Here is a 21,892-nt window from a genome sequence, read left to right as displayed (position 1 = left end):
ACACAATATTGGATAACCATGTCGGATATTTTACTACTCTGAGGACCTTAGATTTGACCTGCTTAGTGACTTCTTCCTTGATTTTCAGACTCATGTCGGGTTTAAACTTTTTAAGCTTCTATTTTACCCGTGGACATGTCAGATCAGTTGGTAGTTTATGGGCCACAATAGATGTGCTCAAACCAGTCATGTCATCATATGACCAGGCGAATATGTCCTCATATTCCTTTAGAAATTCTATATATTCTTCCTTTTCTGACGGTGACAAATGAACGCTGATCCGAGTTTCTTTGATATTTTCTGTATCTCCCAGGTTAATAATCTCGGTCTCGTCCAGGTTGGACTTAGGTCCGTTATCAAAATTTTCAACCTCTTTAACAATCTCTATCGATATATCATCTTTCTTTGAATCTATGTCCGTTGTTGCGTTGTCTCGTTGCATGTCACAGCCATTGGTTCATCAAGATAGGTAATAGTAACGCTGTATAAGTAAAGTAAGGAGAGAAAATAATAAGAGTAAGATTTGTAAGGAAACCAAAATGTTTTGATAAATTTCATAACTGTTTTGAACATTAGAAGATCTTATTGCGAAAATTTAAAAATGCGAAAAGAAAATCAACTAGTAAAAATAAAAGATAGTGCATGATGCTTTGTTCAGCCTTGCTACCCCGAGGCTTTCCAAGCTCTGGTGGTTCTGGTGGTCCAATTGTTGAGGCGTGCTCCTCGGCTTACGGCCTGTATGGAAGGGCCTTCCTTCCCCTCCTCCTCGAAAATGACACAACAATCCATACCATCTTCTTCTAGGAATAAATTTCTCACTGCTGCCAGTGCTTCCTCTTCTTCCGACCCATAGATAACATCGGCCGGCTGGAAAGTCTGCTCCAAATATGGTATTGGCTGCTCCAACGGGTAGTATAGGTCGCGCCATTGTGGCGACCAATTGTTGAATTCCTCCCAAGTATACTTGTATGCCATACCGAAAGTGGTGCCATGTTTCTTCAATTTGATTGGCTTGGGGATTCCTTGGCTTGTATCTTTATCTAGAGATCATCGGGCCCGGTTTCAGTGATGGTCGGCCGACCAGAGGCCTGCTTACTCGACTCAGCTAAATGCTCCAGAGTATAAACCTGGTCGGTTCTTGTCATACCCTGTGCCGCAACTATTTCCCCGAATTTAGCTTTCCCTTTCCTTCTCGCCTCGACTGTGTAATCCCAAGGTATGGCATTTGTATGGAATGGTGTTACGGCCGACATTGTTCCTAGGATGGGCGCTTTTACTCCGAACGGAGCATGTATTTTGGAGGGTAAAACCGCAACTTCAAACGGTGTGAGTGCATTTGCTGGAGACCCAAACTCGACCTCAATTGGTGTTGGTGTCTTTGTGGGGTGTGGTGCTTCAAACTCAAGTGGTACAGACATGTTTACCTCGGCATCCCCAGAAGGTTGAGTCTGGACTACAATCGGATTGAAGGTGACTATTGTCTTCTTTGGTTCGTCACTTTCTGTGATTAAACTGATCGATCCTTTGGGATCCCAATCATCCTCTATTTCAATCATGTGAACACCTCCACCGTTATGGTCTGGCACTGGGTTGTTGCGGACGTTCGGAGTAGGCTCCTTTGCTATAATGATCTTGTTATCGATCAGAGTCTGGATCTTATCTTTCAGAGAGCGGCATTCATCAATGGTATGTCCCTTCATGCGGAATGGTATGCATATGATTTATTTGGATTGATCCATTAAGAAGGGTTTTCATGGGTTATAACAGGGATAGGGGTGACATAATCAACATCTTTGAGCCTTTCGTATAGCTGGTCAATCGGTTCAGCAATGGTGGTATACTGTTTGGGGGGTCTACAGTCGAAATTTGGTCGAGGTCTAGAAAATATTTGACATGTGGGAGGTGATTGATAGTGGGATGGCTGAGCATTGTAGGCTTGGTAGACATGTGCAGGTTAGGAATATCTAGGTGAAGTAGGTTGATATGTGGGAGGTGGGGGTGATTGGTAAGTAGGTGGTGGAGTTTGGTAAGAGGGTGAGGATAAGGGTGCTTGGTAATTCGGGGCAGTTATGTGAGTGGAGATATTGGATAGGCTTGGTATTTGATAAGGGATTTGGCTCTTTGTGCAACTAGTAAGGCACCTACGTCCCTTTTCTTGGACGTACCACCAGATTGTAAAGCCTTATTGGTAGCTTGCAAAGCTTCAAAGTTTGTAACCATACCACTTTTGATGCCTTCCTCCATCCTTTCCCCTAGCTTGATGATGTCGGAAAATTTCCGGCTCTTAATCAACATCAGCCTTTCATAGTACTGCGGGTCTTGAGCCCGGACGAAAAACTTGTTCATTTATTCTTCTTCTAAAGCAGGTCTGACCTTAGAAGCTTCTGATCTCCAGCGAGTGGCAAACTCGCGGAATGTTTCTGTGGGCTTCTTCTTTAAGTTATGAATGTAGAACACATCTGGTGCATTTTCTGTGTTGAACCTGAACCTGTCCATAAAGTCGGACGCCATACTCACCCAGTTCAACCATTTCTTCGGGTCTTGGATAATGTACCAAGATAGAGCATCTCCCTTCAGACTCCTCATAAAAAGCTTCATGCGAATCCTTTTGTCTTTCCCTACTCCGACCAACTTGTCACAGTATGTTCTGAAGTGGACTCTCGGATCCCCTGTACCATCAAACATTTCGAACTTAGGAGGTTTGTACCCCTCGGGCAGGTCGGCATCCGGTTGTATGCAAAGATCTTCGTAGTTCAACCCTTCAATCCCCTTACTTCCTTCGACACCATGAATTCGACTAGTCAATTTCTTGAGTTCCGTAGTCAGGTTCCTGATGAGTGAGTTTTTATCATCAGACTCTGGTTTGCTTGAGACAGGTTGGGTGAAGTGTGGCATGGTTTCCACATAGATGGGGGTGTTATGGTGGAAATGGTCATTTGTGGAATTAAGAGGTTCTGGGATAAGCAGTGGAGTATTGCTGGATGTGTAGCATGTATTACAGTGGTAGTGAGGAGCAGGATGGTTTCATGGTTTTGGGATGTTTTGTGGAGGTGTGGGGTTCTGAGCGTTTGGAAAATTAATATATGGAGTGGTGAGGGAAAATGACAATTTTGCCAGATTCCGAACCAGATCAAGTTCCTCCTGAAATTTCAACAGTTTCTGCTCGAGTTGGGACGCACTTTCTTTACATACCTGAGCACCATGAGTGACCTCTACCCATTCAGTTGAGTTTTCCTTTCTAGTGTTGTTCAAATCTTCCATCTTTCCTTTGTTCCTACTTTTCATAGGACTAGGAAGAGGAGTGGGTGGAGGGCCCTTTGATCTTGTGGAATATGATGACGATGCCAGAGTGCACGAACTAACCTTTGGGGAGGGGAGTAAATAAACAAAAAGTAAAAACAAAATGGTAATAAGTCAGTGAGGATTATAAGGAAAAGTTGTTGCGATATTTAAACACATAGTTCAAGGATATAAATCATGTAATAATTTGGGAGCCTTGTTGTGCCCGAGGTAGGCCTAGCGACAAATTGATTTGGAGAACTTAGAATGCTAAATGCCTCATTTTATTGATAAAATTAGACGAATCCCAAAATGACACTAAATAACAAGGAATAAAATGTCACTAGTGGCCATTGGCCTTATTACATTTCTTAAAGCAAAAAGAAAAGATTCCTATCTATTTGGTCCCCTTAGGACCTTCCTCGGGTTGAATACTCTCGTTAATCAAATCCTCCAGCTCATGTAGGTTCACCAGTAGCAATGCTTCTGCCATGTGTTCTCCTTCATTTCCTTCAGCACTCTAGTAGTCGGTGACTCTCTTCCTCACTTTCCCTTCCAATTCCAGCAGACTGTACTCCAGATATTCCAACTTTTTGCTAGCTTTGGCGGCCCTCCCTTTCCACTCGTTGATTTGGTCATTTGATGGACGACTCCTCCACTAGTCCAGCAAGAGTGAGGGGGTGCTAACCATACCGAAGTTGGGGACCTCGTGCCTCATGTTTCTGCAAGACAAAAGGGTTAGACCCTTACCCCACTAGACTCTACTATTTAATACCAACAATTAGCATAAAGCATTTAGTTCTCCAAATAAATGCACAAAACGTGGTAGTATCCGTTTGGGTTTTGGGAAAACCTAGTGGACTTTGGACAAGGCTATCTTAAAGAGTCATTATGCGGACAACACAACTGACTCGGCTAGGTTTGACCATGATGCATGCGCAGTTAAACAGAGTAAGGTTTCTATGGGATTTCAGACTGGTACTCTTTAGCTAACAACTCAAGGGGGAAAGGTACGGAACTGTCGACTACACCGTTGATTGACTGGTTTTACCGCAAATACGCCTTTTTCGGATTTAGGGGGTGATAATATCGGAAGAGCGCAACCACTCATTATAAGTGTTGTTATGGCATTTGTTTGGCACGAGTGGAATATGATGTTGAAAACATGCTTATGCAATAATTAAAACAAGTTGTCATGTATTTGCACGTTATGAAGTAATTACAACAATTCTTCATAATTTAAAGAAGTAATAAAGGAAAGCAGTAAAAGAAATAAAGGAAAGAAAAAAAAGACAAGTCACTGATTCTAGAAACAATGAAGTAAACTTGAATACATACTGGTTTAAGAAAAAAATCGTTTGTTATTAAAGAAAGGCGAGTTTTAGCATAAGAGCACAAGTCATTTGTGACCGGTTTTAAACTTATAAGCAAATGAAGCGGTTCAAATTCGATTAAAGCTCCTATAGGCATGCTTTTTGTGTGTTGTTGATTTTGGACACTTTTACAAACATAGCAAGAGTGCAAAAATCCTAGAGGTACGACATCTAAATGTTTTACTTCGTTTAAGCATATAAACATGATATCTAGATGTAGTTAGTTACTTAATCCCTATAAAGAGGTTTACCTAGTGACAGATGCGTATGTAGGATTCGGATTTCCAGTTAACTATGAGCATGTTATCTATATGAGAGATGCAGAAATTTAACTATAGGCAAGATATCCATATGAATGCAGAATTTCAGAAAACTATAGGTAGGATGTTTATATGGGTGTAGTATTCCTTATAGGCATAGTATCTACATATGAAAGTGCAGAATTCCTATAGGCAGGATATCTATGTGATATGCAGAGATCAGAAATTCCCTATAAGTAGGATATCTACCCCTTTTACATACATAGTTATATTCCCCCCTTTTTCACTAGCCATCCCAATAGTTCATTACAAAGTTATTACAGTCCAGAAAAAATAAAGTAAAGAAAATATATCAGAAGTTGAAAATTATAACCAAGGAGAGCCTGATTCAGACTTCCTCTCTGAAGTATGAAGTAAACCAACTCCAAAGATCATGTTTCAAAGCCTTTCTACCACTTGGGTGTGTCAGAGTTCCCTAAGAGTTTCATAAGAACTCTGGGCAGTGCTTACATCCAAATGTATCGCCATATTAAGTCAAAGTGCAGTGTGGAAGGGCCAGCCCTCAAGTGTCCAAGTTCAGAGGGAACTCAAGGTCCCAATGCAAGGCTCACTAGAGGGGGTCAGAACTTAGAGACTAGGAGAGAGTGTAAGTATAGAATTCTGAAAGGGGAAAAAGGGAGAGGAAATAGTACACATAGGGATATAGCGAATGGGGGATTGCGAGATCACAAGAAGAGCAGGCTGATGGGCATACCCAGCAATGGGATATGCTGGCACACCCTCCAGCCTGTTTAGAGGTTAAGACCCCATTGGTTCAAAGCTCAGTTCATGGACAACAACTCATATTGTCGTGCCCTAAGCCACCGTTTACAAACATATAGGGGTAATGGGATAGGGAGCAAAGATTCACAACAGAAACAGGCAGTAGAACATAGGCATAATAAGATAAATGTCGAACTCTACAAAAAATAATAAAGTAGACATGGATACAAAGACTGTAAGTAAACACATTGGGGTGATGCTGAAACTTAAATCAGGACATACCAGTTACGATGAAATAAGTAGAAAAAGCAGTAGTCTTGTAAAAGCCAAAGTGCAAACAGGAAGACAGAATACTATAAGTGTGAGTTCAAAAAAGAATGTGAAATTGTGAAGTCTGAAGAGTGTGTTTGTGAAAAGGGTCGTGCCTTTTATAGTGTAGAAAGTAGGTAGAAATAAGGTAAGAAAATAGTTTGAAAACTGATTGTCAATCAATTACACAAGGCTTCCCTTAATTAAGGAATTCAGATTCAAAACGAGTAAAACCATTTAAGGAAAGGAATTGAATAAACACTTTGTGTAAAGCATGCAATTGAGGGCAAATACATAAAGGTTATTTAAGGTTAGGGTTTTGACCGTACACGGTTTGTGCAAATAATGTAAGAGAGTCAATTAACAGCCAGTAAATCACAAGGTCTAAGATTTGGCATGAATGAACCAAGTCAGAAAAGAAGAAGAAGGGTTTTACTTAAGTCGAGTAACAGAGGAAATCAGTAAAAGATGGAAAGAAATCAATCAAGCTAATTTCAGAAGGAAGTTTGCAGTAATTGCAAATTTGAAAACCATTTAGAGGAAAATTCATCATATATAAGGAGCATGTGAGCAAGGAAGAAGATTGTCGTGTAAATCGATAGAAAATATCCAGTGTAGAAGAGTTTAGCAAAACGTTTAGCATTGTATGAAAACAAAGATGTCCAAACTCAGTTCAGAGACTCAAAGTCAGTATGAAAGAGTTAAGGGATCTAAAATAAAACCCTAGTTCAATCAAACCTTGGCAGAACCCCCAAATTCTAGGGTTTCCACCTTGAATCAAGTACAGAGATGAGGAGGCAAGTAGTCGAATCGAAACATGTTTAGAGGTTTCAGAAAAGAATGAAAACTTCTAACATGCTTCTTCCAGCAACAGAACTCATGAATAGCATGTAAATATAGTAGAGGGGTTCAAGGCAAACAGAGTAAAGAAACTAATTCGAAACATGATGAGAAAAGACTGATAAGAACAGTAGAAGAAAGCATGCTTAAGAAGATCCTTTTAAAAGAAACTTAAACAAAGTTCAATAGAAGAGAAATAGTAAGAACACAGTAGAAGAATACAGTAGGCGAAACATACAAGAACATAGTAGAAGAAAATAGCAGGACATAGTAGAAAAGCATACAAGAACATAGTATAGAAATGCATAGTAGAAGAACATACAAGAACGGAATATAGAAAGCACAGTAGAAGAACATACATGGTAGAAGGAAAACATAGAACACATTAGAGGCAAATACACACAAAAGAAAAGGAAAAGAAAGTTAGAGAAACACTTAAGCATTTTCAGAAAACCCTAAATCGTAAAAGAAAGACTTTGAAAAGTAATTTTCGAAAGAAAAGTTAGGGAGATCGTTTGGAAACTCAAAGAGAGCACAGATACACAACGGATCTAAAGAGATCGGAGAAAACCTCAAAGGGTTAGGGTTTCAGAAGAACCCAAGAAATGAGAAAGGGTTTGAAAAGGTCACTGATCTGAGTGGAGAGGTCAGCACCAGGTTCAAAATACCATGGTACGCCGGATCAAGTCCAGCGATGACTCTGGAACCTTGAATCGGCAGAGGTCTGGGTGCAAACCATCAAGGCCTGGCCTCGAATCTTCAGGTATCAGGTGTGTAAGAGTAAGGGGAGGTGAGTATAGGGCCCTCACAGCTTGGGAAGCCATGGTTTCCGGTGGGTTTCGAGGTGGAAGATGATGAGAGTCGGCTAGGGTTAGGGAAGGTTCGAGAGTGTTTGATAGAGGAGAGGGGTTTCAAAGGCGGCGGGTGAATGAAAATGATTTTAGGGTTGGGGTGTTTGTGAATTAAAAAAAGAAAGGTAGAATCGTGGTCGTTGATCATTTTGATCAACGGCCTGGACAAAAAGGGGAGTCGGGCGGGTTGGATAAAATAATAAATAAATTTGTAAAAATGTGTAAAAATTACCTTAACTATATTTTGGTATAAATATGAAAATAAAATAAGTTAATCACCAAAATGATAATTTGAGGAATAATTATTGGTTTTTGTACTGCTAAAATAGGCAATAAATTTATTTAAAAATCTTTTAAAAAATTAGAAAAAATACTAAAACATTTGGACACACTTATATATGCATGCATATGCTATTTTAAAAGTATTTTGCATTTATAAGAAATATACAAGAAACAATTGGGTATCAACAGCTACTAGCGGTCCAAACAAATAAAATATAATTAAACTTAATATTAAGCCCAATTCTATGCATAAATTTATGACCAAAGCCTAGATTTCATTTAATTTTAGCGAGAGCCTCATCTTTTCAAATTCTAACCCAACGGTCGAACTTACTAGTCAAAAGTCAATAAGATCTTGGTGTAGTAGCCTCCTAATTTTAGATAATCTCACTCCTTATACTTCCCTCTTAATTCCATTGAACTAGACATGTGCATTTGGGCTTATGACACAAACTAAAGTTCCTATGCAATTCACCTAATAGTTTGCAGGTACAAATAATCCTTTAGTAAGAGTCATCTTTAAACAAATTTAGACCCATCATAAAGACAACAAGTTAGCTACTAGTTAAGGCTAATTACGTGACCTTTTGGACTTGCAGAATTGTTCATGGACTGAAGTAGGAGGCATTTGAGCTATCATCTTTTGAATATCAAGCATGGCAAAAAAGAACTAATGTCAAATAATTCTCATGTTAAACTTAACTCTAGTCTGGCGCCTAAAAACCATGTCGCAAATACTTTCTCCATATCACCAAATTACTATCATTTTCCAGTTAACTTACATTGAGGACAAATAAACAAGCAGACCGACTTAAAATAGATTTCTCAAGTATTCCAGCATAGAACAAATTGTCAAATGGGTACATACTTCACAATAGAAACTAAAACGAATAGGAAATTATAAGTTGTTTATCCAAAAATCACACGATTCACAGAAACATCACAAAACGCACGAAAAGATCATCCATCTTAAACATTAATAGAATTTTTCAAACTAGTTTTAATGGCTCTTATTATATTTTTATCAACACCAAACATAGAATGAAAGAGAAGAAATAAACCTAAAATAGATGTTCTTCAATATATTGTTGAAAGAGTAGAGTAGGTACAAGGCCTCAAACACGAAACTCACGAATGAACCTCGAGTGGAAATCGATGGACAACTCGTTCCGGATGATTTCAGTGGTTGAATTAATGAAGAAGGTGAAGGTTTAATGTGGAATGAGAGGTTGGTTGGAGTTATTTTAGAGGAGTGTGTGTGGCTCTCTTTGATTTTAGGGGTTCCTTCTTTAGGTTATAATTAGGTCTGATGGGGTTATGGGCTGAGAGAATGGGCCGAAAATTGGACCTTTTAAGAGACAAAATTGGCCCAAAATTCATTCTTATTTTCTAAGGATAAAAATAAAAGTAACAAAAATAACAAAATATAATTAACAATTTACTTTAACTGAAATGGAATTAAAACGAAATTATTTTTGTATTTTTAAAGATTATACTAAAAATAGGAATATAAAAATCATGGGAAACTTAAGGTAATACTGCTATAAAAATACTAATGAACTTAAATGAATAAAAATAAAGACAAACATATATAACAAGATAAATTGAATCTATTTTTGTGTTTTCGAATTTTATGTTCTATTTAGATTAAAAGTGAAAAATAGGCTAAATCCTATAAAAACAAAAAATAAGTAAATATTTTAAAAATACTACTTTTAAATTGCATGGGTCAAAAATTATGTGCTTACTGCTGCCCCTCTTTGCTCTAAAACTCAAAGAGGTTTTTGAGCAAAGAACAATAAGCAAAGTAATTGATCTAGGACCCGATGCTTATTAAAAACAAAATAAAGATGGACAAAAGATTGTGACCGAGCCCTGGTATCTGAGCTACCTACATATCCTTGGCTATGAAGGAATCCGGCCACATGTAGTTCCAAAGTGAAAAGAGCAAAGGAGTGTACCGAGGTGGAGAGCCGATTGAGGTGTCGTTGAGGTTTCGGTTAGCGGTCCTGTTTTTTCATCAAATCAAAATCTAAAAGAACTAAGCAAGTCTATCAGCTATGAGTTACAAGATTCCTATCTATATGTCTACTGAAGCTTGATCTTGAGTCTTGAATGGTTCTTTATACAGACTTTTGATTTGATCATTGATGCTTGCTAGCTGCAGGTGATGATTCATTCTTCCACGACTTCTTCGGATCAAGACCGGATATGCAATGCTTGTGACTTCAACCATGTATTGGGCAGTTCGCATCTTTCATCTGTTTCTGCATTTGGATTTACTTCTATTTCTTTTTTTTCCTTTTCTTTCATTCAATGATTGAGACTTTTTCCTTTGGTAATCTCGGATTGTTGACTCAAATCTTGAGGCGAGGTTCTGTCACTTCTGACTTGAATTGAATTCTGAAATGACTTTCCTTGTTTTTCAGGTGGGTGACTGCTACTACAGCAGAATAGACAAAAATTAAAGAAACTTTTCTGCCCCAGTTTGCACTAGGAAGATTTGTGAGTTGTTAGCAGAAACTATAAATCACTGATGCTATTGATGAATGATAAGAGTAAAACTAAAGACTTGACTGGGATGTGCGTCTCCTATGAGGAAAACCAAGAAAATTTGACTAGCAAATGCATCTGCTAAAAATAAAACCTGAATGATCCAAACTAGGAAGTGCGTCTCCTAGGGGTAAAACTTCAATGGCTCAAACTAGGAAGTGCGTCTCCTAGGGACGAACATAAATGAAATAAACTAGGAAGTGTGTCTCCTAGGGGTAAAATCTCAATTTAGGAAGTGCGTCTCCTAAAACAAACAATAACCAGAAAGACCCAAACTAGGAAGTGCATCTCCTAGGGGTAAAACTTCAATGAACCAAACTAGGAAGTGTGTCTCCTAGGAATGAACTTAAATGACCCAAACTAGGAAATGCATCTCCTAAGTGTTAAATCTCAATTTAGGAAGTGCGTCTCCTAAACAAAAATATAACCTGAAAGACCCGGACTAGGAAGTGTGTTTCCTAGGGGTGAAACTTGAATGAACCAAACTAGAAAGTGCGTCTCCTAGGAATGAACTTAAATAACCCAAAACTAGGAAGATGCGTCTCCTTAACCAAAAATATAACTTGAAAGACCCAGACTAGGAAATGTGTCTCCTAGGGGTGATGTGTGATCTTCTCAATAACCTTTCCGTAAGCAAAATTGGGGCATTACACCTGAAAAATTCAAGTTTTTATATGAACGTAGCCTTCATACGTGTTTCAGACAAAGAAAACTTGTAAGTTTAAAACATGGTAGTTAGTTTGTGGCCTTGATTACGAGGGCGATTTCTCTTGCACTTGTCATGATCAACTTACACTTCAACTTGGAAGACAATGCTTGTTATCAGTCGGTCGCTTTTCTGGACAACCCTTATCACAAGAAATATTCTTGATTCGTTCAAGTCCAATACCTTATGCCCGATGCATTGCACTCGTGTTCAAACATTCACCAAATCTTTGCATTTTACATCAATCCCAAAGAACATCTATTATCACCAACTCAGTGCACACACTATTATCATGTGTCTTATGCCATTTTGATGTGCTTGCCAGACTCAGCTTTGTGTGATTAAAAAGCTGGTAGCAGATTTTGATGTCATTTCTCACTTGTTTCGACAAAAACAGACTCAAAAGGGACTCAAACAAAATAAGAGGAACAAAATAAGGGGAAAACGAGAAGAGATAGTATCTAACAAGAAAATATTTTTACCCAAGAAAAAGAACAAAGTAGAAACTAATCTGAATTGAAGGCCATGTCCACTAACCATGACATGCATTTTTGATTAAGCGTCCTAATCTGTCAAGCGAGTCTAATCTTCAACTCTTGTTATGCCTCTAAGTTGTGAAACTAGGCTTCAACGCTCCAATTGTCCTATTTGATCCACAATCCTCAGTTGACTTGTACTGCCCTGAAGGGTTTTCACCATCAAGCCTCCCTCATTTTGCTCTTTTTCTCAACTCACCGTCGTCTGACAATGCCCATGGGGGTTTTCACCAATAAGACTCTCTCATTTTATCATTTTCTCTTTTTGTGCTGAGAACAAGGTATTACCCATGATACAAGAAGATCATACTTTTAACACACACTTTATTTGGCATCATCAAAGATTGATCGGAAGGTCTTTCTTTGGACCGTAATGTAGGTTTTTGGACAGGGTTGAAAAAAAAGGGTAGCATGAAGACTCAAAATAATTTAAGATGAAAGGGGTCAAAATTACAACTTTTGGAATCAAATCTTTTGGCCAAATTAAAACTTCTGGCCCAGTTTCTTGGAGTCTTGGGAATTTGTTTTTTGAATTTTTGCTTTGATGGGACCGAACCTTAAAGTAAGGCTGCCTACGTATCCATAAAAGCAATCAGGTCGAACGTAGTTCCAACACAAAGTTGATTTATTTTCTTGTTTTTCTTTTCCTTTTCTTTCATTTTCTTTTTTATTTTTATTTTCTTTTCCTTCTTTTTCTCTTTTCTTTTTTTTTCTTATTTTTCTTTTTTCTTTTTCTTTTCTAGTTTCTAACTCTACTTATGACTCCAAAATATGGGTATGAAACAAAATAAGCAAAGAGATCGTACATAGTATCTATTTATGGCATCAACACAAACAAAAGTGTCAATGGGCAAAACCTTTATCCCAATGAATGACCCTTGCCAGTTCGAAGTAGACTTGACTTAACCTTATCTCGATGTGGAAGAATGCATTTCAGCACTGACTGATCTACCTCAAGATACTTGAGAGATATTCCCTTGTTGTATGCAATCATCAACCTCTTGATTTCCCAGAATAACTGCCTCAGTTTCACTCAATTCAAGCTTCATGTTATCTCAGAATGTGTGAATCTTTACTTGTTTCCTCAATGCATCATTTTATCATATTCAAAACTGTGTCATTGCTTCATGATTAGACTAACTTTCGAGACCAGGTTGAGAATAATGCGTGCATGTCATGTCACTAGAGTCAACATGAAAAAAACTATAAAAGGAAAAGTGACCTAAAATAAAACTGACTAGAACTAACAGAAAATAGGAGATTGCATTAGAAAGATAGTGAAAAGGGTTTGAACAAAATAAGCAAAATAGACATGGGTTACAACCCTGGAACAATCCTAGATATCACTAGACGAGTTACTATAACTAAATAAACTAGGAAAAATAATAAGAAGAAGGGTTTGAGTCACAAGACAATATCCGGATTACAACCTTGAAATAACCCGGACAATAGAAATGACAACAAAATAAACTACTAAAACTCCTCCCTCGCTAGCCAAGAAAGGAGTGTCTTTCCAATTACCAAGCTCGACATATTAGCCACTGGATTACACATCAATTGTGACGACCCGACCAGTTGTCTCATAAGTTACCGCTCTATTTCCCCCATTTCTGCTTCTTTATTCTTCGTTATCTGTGTTTTGTGGTATTGTGTTGCTCGGATCGAATCCAAAATGATTTTGGTAAGGTTTGAGACACTTAGTCTCTTTTAAGGAGGCTTAAGTTAGAAAGTCAACCGAATGTTGACTTATGTGTTAGAGGGCTCGGATGTGAGTTCCGATAGTTCGGTTAGCTTCGGGAGGTAATTTATGACTTAGGAGCGTGATCGGAATGGGTTTTGGAGGTTTGGAGTAGATTTAGGCTTGAATTGGTGAAGTTGATATTTTGGTGATTTCCAGTTGGTAGGCAAGATTTTGATATAGGGGTCAGAATGGAATTTTGAAAGTTGCAGTAGCTCCATTGTGTCATTTGAGATGTGTGTGCAAAATTTTAGGTCACTTGGACGTGGTTTGGTTGGGTTTTTAATCAAAAGTGGAATTTGGAAGATTTTAGAAACTTAGGCTTGAATTCGATGTGTTTTGGTAGATTTAATGTTGCTAGAGGTGTTTTGATTATTGGAACAAGTTTGAATAAGGTATTGGGTTATGTTTGTGCTTTGGGTTGAGGCCCCGGGGCCCTCGAGGTGATTTCGGATGGTGAACGGAGGAGTTGAGATGTTATTACAGCTGCTGAAGTTTTGCTGCTTCTGGTGTTTTCACATCTGCGGTTTAGGGACCATAGGTTCGGCACCGCATATGCGATGGAGTGGCCGCAAAAGCGGATTATGAGGATTTGTCAGTGACCGCAGAAGCGGTAAGGATGGCCGCATCTGCGGAGCCGCAGATGCGGAAGGCGTATCGTAGATGCGACTTTTGGGCTGTTAGTGATTTCCACAAAAGCGGAGGAATTAACCGCAAATGCAGTACCGCACAAGCAGGTTTTGGACCGCAAATGCGGGTGTCCCTAGGCAAAAGGTATATAAGTCTTCCTTCGCGATTTTTGAAGGTTTTCACCATGTTTGAACATGGATTCGGGAGCTTTGGGCGATTTTGAAGAGAGAAATCAAGGAGACTTCATTAAGGTAAGGATTTTGGACCTAAAATACATTTCTATGGTAGTATTTCATGGATTAAGGCTGTAATTAAAGGAATTAAAAGGCTAAAAATGGAGGATTAGAGCTTGAGTTTAAGAGTCCTTTAAAGGCGGATTTGAGGGGGTCATTTGGACTCTGATTTTAGTATTCTTGATATGTATGAACTCGTGGGGAGATAAGGAATCTATTGGTGCGAGAATTTTTGAATTTCGACACGTGGGCCCGGAGGTCGGGTTTTGGTAATTTCGGGATTTGTGCTCTTTATTGATCATTTTCGCTTGGGCTTTGTTCCCTTAGCATATGGTGACGTTCTCGTTCTGATTTTGGATAGATTCGACGCGTGTGGAGGCTGATTCAAGGGGAAAGGGCGTCGCGAGCTAGAGATTTAGCCGGTTCGAGGTGAGTAATGATTGTAAATGATGTTCTGAGGGTTTGACGCCCCGGATTGCACATCGTAGTGCTATGTTGAGGTGAGACACCCGCTTGATGATGAGCGTGGGGTCGTGCACTATTGGGGATTGTGACTTGGTCTGTCCCGGTTGATGATTTTACCGTGTATTTGAGTGAAACTTAATTGTTATCTCATTATTTAGGCTGAATGCCATATTTGGGCTTCGTGCCAACTATTTGAACTCTTCGGGGATTTTTATTACTATTTTCTCACTGTTTTGACTTATTACTTGAACTTAGTCATGTTATTTTCCACTGTTTTACTACTCAGCCATTTTTACTTAGTTTTGAGACTTAAATGATATTTTAAACGATGTTTGGGCTGAGAAACAGTGTTTTACTAATGCCCGAGGGGCTTGTGATAACTTTTGACTGAATAAGGCCTATGGCCTATATTGTGAGGAAACAGTGATACTGATTGGAGGTCGAGGGACTGAGATATGTACGCCACGAGGTGGCTTAATTGATATGAGGCCAACGGCCTAGATTTGATACCACGAGATGGCTTGTTATTGCGCTTGGGCCGTAAGGGGCCCCTCCAGGAGTCTGCACACCCCCAGTGAGCGCGGGTACCTATTATGATATGAGATTGAGCCCGAGGGCCTGGTATTGTTTTCAGATGTTGCCCCGAGGGGCAAATTTGCTGATACTGTGCCTAAGGGGCGAACTTCTATTTGTGTACTTTACCTTAATTACCTGTCAATTACTCGTTTACTTGTTGAAAGAAATTTTACTTGATTTTTCACTGGTTTACTACTTTTAAATGATTTTTACTACTTCATTATAGAATGTCGTGTGCCTTACGTGTTTTCTTACTTTTAGTCGTTATTTACATTTGTTATTCACTGAGTTGGAGTACTCACTTTACTCCCTGCATCCTGTGTGCAGATTCAGACGTAGCTGGTCCCACTCCCGAGTGCTGATTCATTCCAGCTTCAGGCAGATCTTCGAGGAGTCTTTAGGTAGCTGTTGGTGTTTCGCAGCCTGGAGCTCCTCTCTATGTATTTCCTTTATCTTCTTAGTTCAGTGTTTAAGACTCTGTAGTTACATTTGAGGATTCAGTACTGTTAGATGCTCGTGACTTGTGACACCCCGGTTAGGGCTATGTCTGGTTCTAATTCCGCACTTACTTGCTATTATTCGCTACTTAGTATCGTTAAATCATGTTTTAGATTGTTTTTATGTTGTTTAATTGTTTAAAAAGTGAATTGGGTTTAATTGGCTGGCCTTGTCTTCACGAGAGGCGCCATCACGACTGGGTTCGGGGTTAGGGTCGTGACAAGTTGGTATTAGAGCCTAGGTTACATAGGTCTCACGAGTCATGAGCAGGTTAAGTAGAGTCTCGCAGATCGGTATAGAGAAGTCTGTATTTATCCTCGAGAGGCTGCAGAACCTTTAGGAAAAACTTCACATTCTTGAAATTCTTGTCGTGCGAACTTGTTGATCCGAGTACTAAACTTCTGTTGTTCTATTCTCTCATAGATGGTGAGGACACGCGCTACCAGACAGGGTGGACGACCACCATTGCCACCAGCTGTGGCCACCAGAGGCCGTGGACGTGGTCGTGGTAGAGGTAGAGCAGCAAGGGCAGCACCTGTAGATCTACCAGCTGCCCCAGCATAGGATCAAGCTCTAGCTATGGATGCTCCAGCAGCACCAGTTCAGGCAGCAGATGTGGCCATCGTGATTCCGAGTCTTCAGGAGGCCTTGGTGCAGATCTTGTCAGTTTGCACTGTCCTAGCTCAGGCGGTTTTAGCCACTGCAGCCGCAGCTACTTTATAGGTCGGGGGAGGCAATTAGACTCCCGCCGCTCGCACACATAAGTAGGTCGTGCAGGGACTTCAGACGTCAGGGGCGCATCCAGCCAGCCGGTTACAGTTGCTCAGGATTATGTGGTTCCTGTCATGCCAGAGGATGAGCAGCATATGTTGGAGAGATTTGGCAGATTGCAGCCTCTGACCTTCAGTGGCACAGAGGGCGAGGATGCCCAGGGCTTTTTGGATAAGTGTTAGAGGATGCTTCGCACTTTAGGTATTCTGGAGACTAGTAGGGTCGCTTTTACCACCTATCAGTTTTCAGGAGCTACTTTCACTTGGTGAGAGGATTTTGAGAGGTGTAGGCCTCTTGGTGCAACACCCCTTTCTTGGCAGCAGTTCTCCATTATCTTCTTGGAGAAGTACATGCCGCAGTCCCGCAGAGAGGAGTTGCGTAGGCAGTTTGAGTGGTTGCAACAGGGGGAGATGACCGTGTCGCCATATGAGTTGAGGTTTTTTGAGTTTGCTCGTCATTCCATCTGGTTGGTTCTGACAGATCGAGAGCGGATCAAGAGGTTTGTTAATGGTCTTACTTATCAGCTCCGTATTCTTATGACCAAGGAGAGGGTATCTGGTGCTACATTCGAGGAGGTTGTTGATATCGCCCGTGAGATTGAGTCGGTTTGCCATTAGGAGCGATAGGAGAGGGAGGTCAAGAGGCCAAGCTGCCACGAGGATTTGGCAGCTATAGTGGTTCTCCTTCGAGAGGTCAGTTTCAGCACGGTAGAGGCCGTTCATTCAGGTCTACTTATCCAGCTCACCCAGGTTATCGTAGGGCATCTTCGGGTCATGGTTATCATAGATCTCAGTAGGGTCAGTCATCACTAAGCGCCCTTCCAGCTCAGAGTTCATCCCGTGCTCCATCAGCTCAGGGCTCTTCTATGCCCAGTGCATCTGCTAGTCACTCCGGTGCGAGGGGTTCCCTTTAGTCCCCTTCTCTAGCATGTGGGAGTTGTTATGAGTGTGGTGAGATGGGCCACATGTGGAGGCAGTGTCCTCATCATGTTGCTAGTTCGTCCTAGCAGAGGGGTCAGTCATCGGCTTCAGCGCCAGTTTCTTTTCCACCACCCGCTCAGCCAGCTAGGGGTGGAGGTTAGTCAGCCAGGGGTCTCCCCAGAGGGGGAGGTTGATCAGGGGGTGGTTAGGCCCGTTTCTATACACTCCCAGGCAGACCCAATGCTATTGCTTCAGATGTTGTCATTACAGGTATTGTTTTAGTCTGCCACAGAGATGCCTCTGCATTATTTGATCCCGGTTCCACCTTTTCTTATGTGTCATCATACTTTGCTCGTTATTTGGGAATGCCCCATGAGTTTCTTGCTTTACCTGTTCATGTATTTACCCCGGTGGGTGATACTGTTTTGGTAAACCATGTGTATCGGTCATGTGTGGTGACTATTGGGGGTTTGGAGACCCGAGTGGATCTATCACTATTAAGCATAGTGGATTTTGATGTCATTTTGGGCATGTATTGGTTATCTCCATGTCGTGCTATTCTGGACTATCACGCTAAGACAATCACATTAGCTATGTCGGGTGTGCCACGGATCAAGTGGCGAGGTGTGACTGATTATTTCCTAGTAGAGTTATCTCTTTCTTAAAGTCCCAGCGTATGGTTGGGAAGGGTTGTCTTTCATATCTAGAGTTTGTGAGGAATGTCAGAGCTGAGACTCCCAGTACTGATTCTGTTCCAATTGTGAGGGATTTTCTCGACGTGTTTCCTGCAGACCTGCCGGGCATGCCACCGGAAAGGGATATTGATTTTGGTATTGACCTGGTGTCGGGCACTCAGCCCATTTCTATTCTGTCGTATCGTATGGCATCAACGGAGTTGAAGGAGTTAAAGGAGAAGCTTCAGGAACTCCTAGATAAGGGGTTCATTCGGCCTAGTGTGTCACCTTGGGGTGCGCCAGTTCTGTTTATAAAGAAGAAGGATGGAACAATGAGAATGTGCATTGATTATAGGCAATTGAACAAAGTAACAATTAAGAACAAATATCATTTGCCTCGTATTGATGATCTATTCGACCAGTTTCAGGGAGCGAGGGTGTTCTCCAAGATTGATCTCCGTTCGGGTTATCACAAGTTGAAGATCAGGGATACGGATATTCTTAAGACGGCTTTCAAGACCCGATATGGTCATTATGAGTTCTTAGTGATGTCTTTTGGGCTGATCAATGCCCCAACAGCGTTCATGCATTTAATGAATAGCGTGTTTCGGCCTTATCTCGATTCATTTGTCATAGTATTCATTGATGATATTCTGCTATATTTGCGGAGTCAGGAGGAGCACGCGGAGCATTTGAGGGTTGTGTTGTAGAGATTGAGGGAGGAGAAGCTTTAGGCAAAGTTCCCCAAGTGTGAGTTTTGGCTTAGTTCAGTATCTTTCTTGGGGCACGTGGTGTCCAGCGAGGGTATTCAGGTTGATCTGAAGAAGATAGAGGAGGTTCAGAGTTGGCCCAAACCGTCCTCAGCCATAGAGATTGGCAGTTTTCTTGCTTTGGCAAGCTATTATCGCCGGTTTGTTTAGGGATTCTCATCTATGGCATCTCCCTTGACTAAATTGACTCAGAAGGGTGCTTCATTTGTATGGTCGGACAAGTGTGAGGAGAGCTTTTAGAAGGTCAAGATAGCTTTGATCACAGCTCTAGTGTTGGTTTTTCCATCAGCTTTAGGTTCATATACCGTGTATTGTGATGCTTCGAGAGTTAGGATTGGTTTTGTGTTGATGTAGGAGAGTAGAGTTATTGCTTATGCTTCTCGTCAATTGAAGCCCTATGAGAAGAACTACCTCGTTCATGATTTGAAGTTGGCTGCCATAGTTCACGCGTTGAAGATTTGGAGGCATTACTTGTATGGCGTATCTTGTGAGGTGTTCACTAATCTTCGCAGTCTTCAGTATTTGTTCAGGCAAAAGGATCTTAATTTGAGGAGGCGGAGATGGTTGGAGTTGCTTAAGGATTATGATATCACTATATTGTACCATCCGTGAAAGGCCAATGTGGTGGTTGATGCTTTGAGCTGAAAGGCGGTGAGTATGGGGAGTTTGGCATATATTCCAGTTGGGGAGAGACCTCTTGTAGTTGATGTTCAGGCCTTGGCCAATCGGTTCATGAGGTTGGATATTTCAGAGCGCTGTCGGGTATTGGCTTGTGTGGTCTCTCGGTCTTCTTTATATGATCGCATCAGAGAGCGCCAGTATGATGATCCCCTTTGCTTGTCCTTAAGGATAGAGTTCAGCATGATGATGCTAGAGATGTGACCATTTGTGATGATGAGGTGTTGAGGATGCAGGGCCGGATTTGTGTGCCCAATGTGGATTGGCTTCGGAAGTTGATTCTGGATGAGGCCCATAGCTCATGGTATTCTATTCATCCGGGTGCCGCGAAGATGTATCAGGGTTTGAGGCAGCACTATTGGTGGAGAAGAATGAATAAAGATATTGTGGAATTTGTAGCTCGGTGTCTCAATTATCATCAGGTGAAATATGAGCATCAGAGACCGGGTGGCTTGCTTCAGCAGATAGATATTCCAGAGTGGAAGTGGGAGAGGATCACTAAGGACTTTGTAGTTGGACTTCCACGAACTTTTGAGGAAGTTTGATGTTGTTTGGGTGATTGTGGATCGGCTGACCAAATCCGCGCACTTCATTCCTATGTGTACTACCTATTCCTCAGAGCAGTTGGCAGAGATCTATATCCAGGAGATTGTTCGCTTTCATGGTGTCCCAGTTTCCATCATTTCAGATCGGGGCACTCAGTTTACATCGCAGTTTTGGAGGTCTGTGCAGCGAGAGTTAGGTACTCAGGTCGAGTTGAGTACATATTTTCATCCTCAGACTGACGGGCAGTCCGAGCGCACTATTCAGATATTGGAGGACATGTTGCGTGCTTGTGTCATTGACTTCGGAGGGTCATAGGATGAGTTTCTACCGCTTTCAGAGTTTGCTTATAACAACAGCTACCAGTCGAGTATTCAGATGGCTCCATATGAGGCTTTGTATGGGAGGCGGTGTAGATCTCTAGTTGGTTGGTTCGAGCCCGATGAGGCTAGGCTATTGGGGACTGATTTGGTGCAGGATGCTTTGGAAAAGTTGAAGGTGATTCAGGAGAGGCTTCGTACATCGCAGTCGAGGCAAAATAGTTACGCTGATAGGAAGGTTCAGGATGTGTCCTACATGGTTGGCAAGAATGTTATGTTGAAGGTTTCACCCATGAAGGGTGTTATGAGATTGGGAAGAAAGGGAAATTGAGTATGCGGTTTTGAGTTGCTTCGGAGAAAGAAAGTCAATCGGACTATAAATGACCAGGTTAGGGTTGATAAAGTAGCGAGACTTGGTGTTTTCAAGTGTGGTGGAATTTTCATCTGCAACGTGGTATCGTCTTCCTCGATTGGATGTGTTAAGATCATTGGTGTTATGATCCCCTTCAATTCGCCTTTGGGCGGGACATTGTGAAATTATGTTGGGGAAGCGGTTGTCAGAGATCGCGGTGTGCGGTGGTTCAAGATCGAATCGGTGTTTCTAATGTTGACGGCTCGAGAAGGATAATCTTCGGAAAGGTTTCAAGTAGTAGCGATCTGTTGGTTCAAGTGCGACAGAGATAGATTTTGATTTATGGCAACAGCTGGGCAACGAAGGATGAGGAAAAACATGCAGGAAGTGTCATACGGGGGTTAAATTTCTATGAAAACCAGGTGTGAGAAGTGGAGGTTGAATAATTTCTTAAAGAGGAGGTTTGACCAAAATGTGAGAGTGACAGAGCAGCACATGAATTCAGTGGACGGATACTACACCCCTAGAGGAAAGTTTGGAGGGATTAGGGAATTTTAGTGGACGGTGATTGGGTCTACGAGCTTAATTTGAAATATTGGCCAGCATACGGCAGAAGATTGGATGTGGCATAAATGAGTTGCTTGATATGAAGAAGGATACAACATGAATTCGGATAGGGAGACATTGTCGCACATTTAGTTGATGTCCACGAGGAGTGAATGGACTTGTGCAGCTAGCGGATGAGCATGGGCTTAAGTGGGTTATCTCCTGTGAGCAGGTCAACGGTCGCGTGGTTGGTGAAGCTTCTGCGAAGGATTTTACTGGCTATCCGGTAAGAGGTCGAATATGTGAATGTTGATAGAGATTCAGAGTGTTCATGAAATGCTAAAGGAAGAATTTCGAGGGATCTGGCGGTTTGATTGCGCAAGGTCATGTCAATAAGAGAAAGGATCTTAGTGGATTCCAGAGTTGT

At 41.1% G+C, this 21,892-nt stretch overlaps 1 long non-coding RNA gene across 1 annotated transcript; it reads right to left on the bottom strand.

Annotated features, from left to right (window-relative positions):
- Positions 1-3,582: 3,582 nt before the first annotated feature.
- Positions 3,583-9,250, bottom strand: LOC142180264 (uncharacterized). Its single transcript, XR_012708561.1, has 2 exons — positions 9,018-9,250; positions 3,583-4,001 (listed from the first exon to the last, which is right to left on the bottom strand). It is a non-coding gene; the product is annotated as an uncharacterized LOC142180264 (long non-coding RNA).
- Between the last annotated feature and the right edge of the window lie 12,642 nt (positions 9,251-21,892).

The sequence above is a fragment of the Nicotiana tabacum genome, chromosome 1 (genome assembly GCF_000715075.1).
Source record: "Nicotiana tabacum cultivar K326 chromosome 1, ASM71507v2, whole genome shotgun sequence".
In the NCBI taxonomy this organism is placed as follows: domain Eukaryota; kingdom Viridiplantae; phylum Streptophyta; class Magnoliopsida; order Solanales; family Solanaceae; genus Nicotiana; species Nicotiana tabacum.
Note: the sequence above shows the minus strand (reverse complement) of the source record. Positions and strands in the feature narration are given on the sequence as shown.